A 10615-nucleotide genomic window follows, 5' to 3' on the forward strand; every position below is an offset into this window, starting at 1 on the left:
CATTACTCTAAGGGACACACAGAGGACCAGTACTGTCCTAGGTTCACAGAAAAATGTATTAAAACAGATAAGATTGAAACAGAGTGCAGCGCCATTAATGCCCACATGTGTCTCCAGGCGGGAAAGAAGGACGTTGTGATCCACTTTGTCCAAGGCAGCTGGGTTTTGGGTGATGGAGAATGGTAGAATAGTGTTGGTATGAAATTGAGGAAGAACCTGCCAAGAAAATGCAACCTTCTGTCTCTGCAATTGTGATTATGTAGCTTTTGCCCCCTGTCAGCCAATCTTGTTAGAGTGCAGTTTGTCCCAGTGAGAATGTTCTTCAGGAGAGGTGATGAGGATGTCATCTACATGTCTGGATGTCAGCAAGATCTCATGATTAAAATACCCAGGTAAGTATGTGTCTCTATTGCTTTATTGAGCAGTAGTTATGCACCATGTGATAATCAGGTTTGTCAATATTCTTTAGCAGCAGCAGCTGCTACACCCTCAGGTCTAACAAGAATTTCTCCACACACTAAGTCTGGGTGCAGCATAGTCTATGTTGTGTTCCAGTCATCATTACAAAGATAGTTAAATGTACAATGTATCAAGTCCTTTGGTGAACGATAGGAAAACCCTAGGACAAACTTGTTAAAGGTCCTATATAGCACAACATTCACTCCTGTGAGATTTAAGCCATGTTTGAGTTATTATGGTCTATTATGTGTCTACATTACACATGTGTCTACATACATAGAGCTTTCAAGTTTCAAGCATTTCCAGTTTTACCACACGACATCACAAGGTGGAACAAAGTGTTTTCAACTTGAGAAAAGAACACAGCCTAAATATACAGGGTTAGTGTGTTAAACATGTGTGAATGAAACAAAACACAAGTCCAGTTATCTTTTTGATGAGGAATCAACATTATAACATAGATGAGAGTGTAATATAGACACTTTGAAGTATGAGGTCTTGATTTTGACCATCTGCATATTTTGATTTAGAATGAATTCCTTTACATCTGACTTTTTTGTTCAGGGCCATATAAGTAATAATATTTCACCCCTGTCAAATTTAGCCACGTGGGCAGAAGGACAGGTTAGACTCTAACAGAGTCAGCTGTCAGATGTACTTATTTTGCCATTTTGTCTCAAGTTAAACCAATCAGATGAGTCTCTCATTTGGGTTGCCAGGTTCAGTGCTGAAATCCAGTTGGTTTAAAGGACTCTGATCTGAATGGTCACTGCCTAAACCCCAGCACCTGCAGCCAATCATGAATCAGTGCTAGTGCAGCCTCTGCAGCTCAGTGAGTGAATTCTGGAGGTTCTGAGCTTTCACATGAGGCCTGTCCATAAACTGAGAATGAGACAAACATACATGTGTCCTCTATCTGCAGGTTAAGGATCTAGCAACACAGGTTCAGTAGTGATTGTAATAACTTGTTTTATAACTGTAAGGCTGTATAACTTGTGATGGAAATTTAAGTATATTCATGATGTGTCTTTAAATGCATTTGATCACATGAGTCAGACCCAGACTAGACATTAACATGTGTGAACGCTCTGTCTCCATCCCACAGGAAACACGTTGTTCTACCTGTCTAAGTGTAAAGGTTCATTATCTCATGGGTATAAAACAAAAGTCACTCTGCTTTGAAATGTGTGCAGCATTGTCATTCTGGTGTAAAATGGTCAGACCACAGATGCTCAGGGTGGTGGAGACTGGAACTGAGACTTGGGGTAGACGGGAACTTCGATGGAGACTGGGGGAGACGCCGAAAGGCTGCCAGTCTGTGGCCAGGGCAGACCTGGGCCCTGTCCTGTCTGTATCTACTGTAACAAACAATAAACCGTCTTTTTTCTGTATTTCAAAATTCACCGAGCTTCGCAAATGGATTACTTTTCATCTAGAACTGTAATTTCTCCACAACAATAATGGTGTCAGAAATGGGATCCACAAGTGGTCATCCAGAACACAGTGAAGATGGAATTTTGCCTTTCTTTTCACTTTTGGGACTATTGGAAGTTACGAGTGTAATGGGGAGCAAAATTTCTAGGGAATATTCCCCTCCAGGAGGCCCCATTCTTGATTTTTGAGAAGAAAACATGGAGATAAGAAGTCTTCAGAATTTGGTGCATTCAGTTTAAAAAAATGTTCATGCACTGGAAAACAAATTATGTGAAATTGAAGTCAAAATGAGAGAAAAAGTAACATTTTTGATAAAAGTTTTTTTGAAAACATTGAAAATTACAAGGAATGTTTAAAATTTTCGAAAGACGAAGCTGAAGTCAGAATCAGAAAACCTATGCACAAACGTCTTCTCTTTGAAGATGCAACTGAAATGTGTGAGCTGAACTCGCCCCAATCGCAGAACTCTTTTTTCTCAACAGTTGACTGTACTGAAGTTTGACCCAGATCTGAACAACCCCCATCCAACCTGTCTGTCTGATCCTTCACCAAATAACTCTACAAAACAGGACAGTAATGAACACGTGCAAATACAGATGGAAACAAGCAAGATGAGCCGTCCTGAAGAAGACACAATGTACTCTATGCCAATGGTTGAAGTCTCTGGTCCACAAGGGTCAACAATAGTTTTCCGTCCTTGGATTTCTTCTGAAATATCTGCAGCATCTCAACATCTGCCCAATCCTACAACATCAGGTCAGACTTTTGCTAAAGAACTTATCACTTTTTGTCAAGATTTTAAACCTACTATAAGTGAACTAAGGAGAGTATTAATCCTGAAAATGAAACCTACTGAATGGCACAAAATAGCTGATCAACTTCAAAACACTGAATTGCGATGCAATCATGTTGATTGGAAACATGACTCCAATGCTTTGTATCGAGAAGCTGTGAATAACATCTGCACAGCTATCACAAAAGCCTTTCCTGCTTCTATTGATACTGACAAAATCCAATCCTGCAAACAAAGAGACACTGAGGACCCTGAAGAGTTTCTCACACATTTTACAGAAGTATATAACACCCACAGTGGATTTACAAGACCTGATCACATAGGTGTGACTCGTGATGTTTGGGAAACATATTTGTGTAACTATTTCATTAATGGACTAAAAACAGACATTTCTTCAGCTGTGAAGAAAACCTGCTTTGGCTGGAATGCTGCTCGCCTAACTGAACTGACAAGACACGCCACACATGCATATGAACAGCTAAACAGAAAGAAAAAATGCAGAAAGAACTGCATATGGCAACAGTGACTGTACAATAAGACCCAACAACATGAAAATGAAAATCACCATCTGAATTCACAATTACATAAACAACTACAGACTCGTCAGCCAACACGTAAGCAGAGCAAGTATGGGAGGAGAGCCCATCGAAAGAACAAGAGAAGATTTTCCAATAAACCTTGTTTCATCTGTTGTCAAGCTGGACATTGGAGACGGGAGTGCCCTCTACACCATAAGCCCTGTGCATTTTAAAGGTGCACGGGTTTAGTTGTGCTACTTTTTGCTTTGTATAATATCTAGTAGTGGGACATACTTGAATTTATTCTCCAGAATGAGGTTTAGGAGTCATTACAGCTAAATACCAAACAGTCATGGGTGAAATTCCCCTCTAGTTGTAACAATTCAGTTACCAAGCTCCTGTGCTATGGAATCAACTCCCTGCTGATGTTAAACAGGCCCCCACAGTCTCTGTATTTAAGACCAGGCTTAAAACCTTCCTCTTCGGTATAGCGTATGACCAGGTTACTTAGTGAGGGAGTTAGGGACATTAAAACCCGGGATAAGACAGGCTGCAGTAGGAGATAACTAGCTGGGGAAGTATGGCAACCTGAGCACTATCCTCTGCTTTGTCCTATTTTCTCATTAGCAATGCTATTCACATGTTGTCCCCTGTCCCACTCCCCCTGTGGAGTGTATCTCTTTCAGATGCCCCGATGACAGCTGGACCCTCTCCTCCTCCCCGCCTGGCCCTCCTCCTCGCCTGGCTCTCCTCCTCCTCGTCTGGTCTTCCTCCTCCTCGCCTGGCCGATTTTTCTTGTTTTGTCTGATTTTTCCTGTTGTTTTGTTTTTGTGTGTAGGCAGCACGGTGGCTGAGTGGTAACACTCATGCCTCACAGCAAGAGGGTTTGGTTCGATCCCCGGGTGGCCCAGGCCTTTCTGTGTGGAGTTTTTCATGTTTCTCCCCGTGTCTGGATGGGTTTCCTCCGGGTACTCCGGTTTCCCCCATCAATCAAAACATGAACGCTCTTCGAGACAACTGTTGTTGTGATTTTGGGCGTTACAAAAATAAATGAATTGAATTGAATAGAATTGAACAAGCTAGTAAACAGTCAAACGGGTGGAACGGGTTAGTCCCTGCTATTTAGCGAACAGTCACTAGGTGAAACTCCTATCTAAGGTTACTAACTGGTAAAAGGCAAAAGGGTGAAAGTCCCTGTGTAGTTGAGCGTAAGGACCGCTGAATTTTTTTCATGAGGGAGAGTAAATTCAGCAGTGCACCTTCATCAGGTCTAAGAATGGAAATATTATGCAAGTGCAAAATGCAGAAAAATGTAAATTTATGTAATGTTAACACTATGCTCTAACTTACTCACAATGTTAAGTGAAGGAAAAAACAAAAACTGAAAAAATCCTGAAAAAAAAGAAAAGAAAAAGTAAACTGTGCGTTTGTGTGTCCTTTGACCTGATCAGCTAAATTGTATGGTGTAAATTTTGCGACATCAGAAAATGTGTGTAACAGCTAAACCATTGTAAACAGTGTCCACAAGACACACTGAAAAAAGTAAAACACTGGTTTAAACTATAATTTATATCGTAATCATTTACATCTAAATAATCTTAACTGTTCATAATGATACATATTAAATTGGTCAAACTAAATTTGTAAATTTATAACAGTCAATAAAAAATAAATTGGTTCAATGTTTAAAATTGAATGGGCCAATTTAAAAATATAAAATTAAATGAACATAATTGTAATACATTAATACAACTTAAAATTCTAAATTAAATTAATGTACATTTAATCAATTAATGAAGTTCATTGGTTCAACTTACAATTTATATCGTAACCGATTTACATCTAAAAAGTCCAAGTTGTTCATAATGATATCTATTACATTGGTCTAACTCATTCTAAGAAAGAATTGGTTCAAGATGAAAATCGTGTTACCTTAATGTGCAACATTAATTGAGCAAATTTAAAACAACTAAAGTCCTTTATAACACAGTTCCATCCTCAATATTGTTGTCCTATATTCTTAGTAAATACATAACATTGATAATTTTGCTTTTTATTAACACTTGCATGTACAAAATTAACACAGCGAGCCGCAACAAAAAACATAACAAATAATATTTGCATATTGTGCAACTTTGAGCCAACAAATTTACAGTTACATTTTGTGTAACTTCAAACAAACAGCTGTAAAATTGTAGAAAGCAAATGAATAAGCTACTTGCTATGCAGCAAGACGCTGAGTTGGTGTACTAATTCTTTTTGATTTGAGTCCCAGAAGCACTTTTTGAACAAATTCACATGTGCGATCGCACTTTTTAAGATACCTCATATTTAGGGCATAGATGAGTCCAAACGACATGACGAACCCTTTAATCGCTGACTGGAGGTTCGTCATGACTGTTTCACCTTCCAGAGTTATATTGATGTCTGAAGGTGTTGTAATGACCGCCATGGTCACCTGGTCACCATCATTAGCATCTTTTTTTCCATCCATTGACATTTTCTGAAAAAGGTAAATACAGAACTTTGCATTAATCAAAACATTTTCTGACTCTAGTTTGACAGATGTATTTACAATAGTGACCCAGCAGTTTATTCTTCTTTTTGTATTGTTTTTGATAATGTAGCTCTATGAACATTTAACACATCTTGCTGTGCAAGGTTCGATATTTGTGTTCTGTCCCAAGGTCTATAGGTTGCGTTCAAATTCTTGAATTATAATTTCAGATTACTAGAGCAGATTTACAGTTTGTGAGAAATCTCTACTTAGGATGCATAAATGTTGAACACTTTTTTTTGAACCAGTTGGCTTCTTGTAGATACCCTCAGTAATCATACACAAATTAACCATAAAGGTCAATAAATCTGCAATCTGACAGCTAAACAGCAAATGGGTTGCGCTCACGTGAAATAACATTCTATGGGGTAATAACATGACAGTAATGCAGATGGTGGGCAGTTAAAATTAATATTGCTAAAATTAAGACTTTTGTTATAATACAAGGAGTTCTTCGGTCTAGTCACTAATAGAAATCATCAGGTTCAACAACATTGGTGAATATAGGTTATTTCTTGTCAAATACAACCACCAATTCCATGGTAGGGTTCATGTGATGTTACTACAATGTAGAATCCTAGTAGTTAAAATTGAGCTGGAGGGAAATTGAAAGTTCTAGTGAAGTTGGTTTTACAAAATGCAAACATTATTGTTACTACTGCCTTAAATAGCAGCTATAATGATTCAAATCTAGATCAAACATTTTAAAGTCGTACTATGTAATTTTCTGATGAAGGTTGTGAAATCTTATATTCAAGGGATATATTATTTTGCCTGAAATAACACAACAAATGGAATACAATAAAAGCTCCATGTCAAAATAAAAGCTCCATTAATTGAATAAACAGAAGAGCTTTTATCACACATTGGAACTTCATAACCAGCTTTATATTTTAGAAGGTGAGGAGTTTCAGACAGTATAAAACAAGACAAAGATTTTCTTCTCCTACATATTCTGTTATCATACCTGATCCTGTTCCTTTATCATTTGTTCAGCGGGGTCGCCGAGGAGAATCATCAGCAATTTTAACACACACAGCCTCCGTGCAGAGGTGTCCACTGAAGCCTGCAAAAAAAAGCAAAAAAAAAAAAAAAAGCATCAAATTTAATTTAAACCGTGTTAGTTACATGTCCCAAACAATATTTGTCTAGTTTTTAATTGGAATACTTTCTCAAATTGTGGTAGTTTCAATGTAATTAAATAAATTTGGGTACACCAGTTTTAACACTTGGTACACTAAAGGGCTTTTTGTTGCTGAAATATTTTTGATATGATGCTCTCTCTGGAATGCATTGGAGGAAACCAATGTTTTGCCATAATTGTGACACTTACCTCCTGAGAACTGACCAGGTGTGGGGTGGGGAATAGGCTCCTGTACATTAAACAAGGTAAAAAAAAAAAAAAATAGTGTTGAAATTGGCAAAATAATATACATTTTAGAGTAAATAATTTATGTTTTTTACATTTTAAGCATATAATTAATCATATATATATATAAAACATGTACACTATTAACTAGAGGTAGTAATGAGTAAAAATCCCTTCATAATACAAGTTTTGGAATTAATTGCAGTTAAAAAAAAAAATGTTTAAATGAATTGTATTGACCACTTTTATTCTCTTCACCCAAGTGGTGTGTGCGTGATGATTGGTGGTGGTCGGGGGGCGCAGATTGTCATAAGCTAATGTTAATGATTACACATGATACACATTTGACCCACAATTAAGTCAATAGCAGAATAAACCACGTTTACCGATCAGGAACAGCATCAGTCCATCAAATCATAAGGTCCTCTGCTCCTGAGTCCATCATGAGATCGTCACTCGGTTCCACAAACCGCTCCGGGTCCGAGATGCCTCTAGTTTAACTTGCACAAACATCCACAGTGTCCTCGGTCGCGTACTTCCTTTGTTTTGTCCGTTTCGTCACGTTTAAAACGCAAAACTGCTGCGTAAAATTACGCAATACGCGCGCGTAATTTTACGCACGGATCTTTATATCCAGTCTCTTTACGCGCGCAGCATAGTCCGTCTGTTTACAGTAAACCACTGTATGTCACGCATCGGCGTGTTCCACTGTCCATGGGCTTTAAGGGGAAAACATCATTAAACGTGTGTAATGTAACAGCTTGATTCTACAAGGGGGAGAGTGGGGCGTACTCTTTCAGTCATCTGTAGCTCTCATTCACTGTCCGCGGCTCCAGTAACCCACAGCCCCCACCTTATTGGCCAACTTTGGTGTCAATTGCAAGCTAACAAGTTCGTTTTGCGCTGAGGAACAAAGTTGGCGCTGTCAGAAGTTTATTATGCCTGAAACTGACAAAAGAAATGCAGAGAAGTGACGGAACAGATTTCACTTTCCTGCAGCAGATTGGACATGGAGGCTCTAAATTCCTTTGTGGACATAATTTCTTGACTGGATTATATTCTCTGGACCTTTACGGAACGAATGAGACCAACTTTGTGTGAATATGTTGATGTTTGACAGAACCAGAGCGCTCAATGGTAAGTGAAGTCCAAATCCACATTTCTGACTTCTCTGTAAAAACGGCTTTCCTGTCAGCACTGTGGTGATTAGAGGTGTAAATGGTTTACATATTCAGAAAGATGAATGCCGTAGCTTTCATTTGATGTGTAGATTGTTTGTGTGGGTGACGCAGAAATACACTGACATTGCTGTAAAGTTGTAACGTAAAGGCCACGGCTGGAACGTTAAGTGGTTTTAACATCCTCTCTGCCTCCTAACTAAATTATTTAAAAAAATACACGGTTAGCCACCAAGTATGATGCACCAAGTATTTCTTGGGCTGGTGGCCCGGTACCAATTGATCCGTGGACCGGTACCGGTTTGTGGCCCGGTGGTTGGGGACCACTGCTCCAAATGACTTCTAGTGAACTGTAAATGAGACTTCTTATGGATAGTTTTCAACAATAGTTTTCTTCTTGCCACTCTTCCATAAAGATCAGATTTGTGTAGTGCACGACTAATAGTTGTCCTGTGAACAGATTTCCCCACCTGAGCTGTGGATCTCTGCAGCTCTTCCAGAGTCACCATGGGCCTCCAGGCTGCATCTCTGTTGAGTGCTATTCTTGTTTGTTCTGTAAGTTTTGGTGGATGGCCAGGTCTGGGTAGGTCTGCAGTTGTGCCATACTCTTTCCATTTCTGGATGATGGATTGAACAGTGCTCCTTGAGATGTTCAACGATTGGGAAATCTTTTCAGATCCAAGCTCCGCTTTAAACTTAACCACAACTTTTTCTCTGACCTGTTCGGTTTGCTCATTTGACTTTATTTTGTGGTTTGCTCCCCAACACTCTCTTAATAAACTCCTGTGGCCTTCACTGCACAGCTGCATTTATACTGAGACAAGATTATACACAGGTGGACTCTTTTTAGTCATTAGGTCAACATTCAATCTTTCCAAAATCATCAGGCAACTTCTAAAAGCAATTGGTTACATTCAAGAAAAAGGGGGCTGAATACTTTTGCATGCTGCACTTTAAGTTTTTTTATTTAAAAAAAAATGGAAATCTGGTAAAATATTTCCTTCCACTTCACACTTGTGTGCCATTTTGTGTTGGTCATTCACATAAAATGCTAAGAAAATTTATTTTTATCTGTGGTTGTGACTTGACAATATGTGAAAAAGTTCCAGGGGGGTGAATAAAGCCACTGTAACAGATACTCATTTTACTAAAACTATAACATCGCTATATTTAAGATTTTACTAAAAGTCCATTACTTTTTGTTTTTCATTTTGTTGTAGTTTATAAATGGCTTTGAGTGGGACACTCAGGCAGTAAATAAGAGTTAGAGGTAATTCCATTGTAGCAGTTACCAATCGTAATGTAAACAAGGGTCAAAACTCAAAATGTACAGTAGTTAAGTGTTAATGAAAACACCTCTATTTTGTCTGAACTGTCAGAAAAATACCTTCCTTGTGAGTAGACTGTGTCCGTATGTTGGATGGAGTTTTCTGAGGGATTTTGCTTTTGAACTCAGTACTACTTCCTGTACTTTTGTAGCTTTTGTAACTTTTTTCTAAAACTTTTTCACAAACTGCCACTTGACTGGTGTAAAACTATTGTAAAGAAACCAAACCAATTCATAATTAGAAAAAGCATGAAAGCTTGTCAAATGCACTTAAACATTGCACTCTGTGATGAGATGTACAGTTGGAGTTAGTTTGAGCTGCAGTCTATAGTTGGTGCAGCAGTGATGGCTCCAGAGCCCCTTCCTCAAAAGCCTAGAATGTGAGCACGCCGGTCCCTTCTGTAGACAACGTTGGACCTTGGCCTCAAAAACAGATAAGATAACCCTCATTTCTGCTGTGTGGTCACTTTTCTTCAGCTTTTCTGAACACTTCCCAGGTAAACAAGTCCAGTTAAAGTTACATAGACTGTCACAGGTTCCAGATTCAACTCCTGGGTTGCCTGGGTTTGTGGAGTTTGCATGTTCTCTCCGTGTCTGGATGGGTTTCCTCCAGGCACTCCGGTTTCCCCCATCAACCCAAAACATGAACAACAGATCAAATCCTAAAGCTAAGGTAGTCCTGACCAAGAGTAGCTCAAGATCTGGAGATGGGTCCTACTGCTCCTGACAGGTTGCCCCAGCAGGATGAGTCAAATGCAGTGGACACATTTCCCTACAGGGGGCTATAAAATGTAACGTTATATAACTTTTTTCAGTTATATAATGTCAACTTCTGGGAAGCTCGGGGCAACCCCAAAATGAGCCACCAGAAAACATGTGAGAAGCACAGAGCCTGCATCCACGAGCGGAGCGGCAGGTGGCACTAACGCACCAATCACTGAGCGGAGGTGCCGCGTGCAGTGACTGAAGAGGAAGAGCCG

At 39.1% G+C, this 10615-nt stretch overlaps 1 long non-coding RNA gene across 1 annotated transcript; it reads right to left on the bottom strand.

The window, feature by feature from the left end:
• Positions 1-5262: 5262 nt before the first annotated feature.
• Positions 5263-10575, bottom strand: LOC129456953 (uncharacterized). Its single transcript, XR_008649009.1, has 4 exons — positions 7517-10575; positions 7095-7134; positions 6729-6827; positions 5263-5707 (listed from the first exon to the last, which is right to left on the bottom strand). It is a non-coding gene; the product is annotated as an uncharacterized LOC129456953 (long non-coding RNA).
• Between the last annotated feature and the right edge of the window lie 40 nt (positions 10576-10615).

Source organism: Periophthalmus magnuspinnatus, chromosome 16, assembly GCF_009829125.3.
Source record: "Periophthalmus magnuspinnatus isolate fPerMag1 chromosome 16, fPerMag1.2.pri, whole genome shotgun sequence".
NCBI lineage: Eukaryota > Metazoa > Chordata > Actinopteri > Gobiiformes > Gobiidae > Periophthalmus > Periophthalmus magnuspinnatus.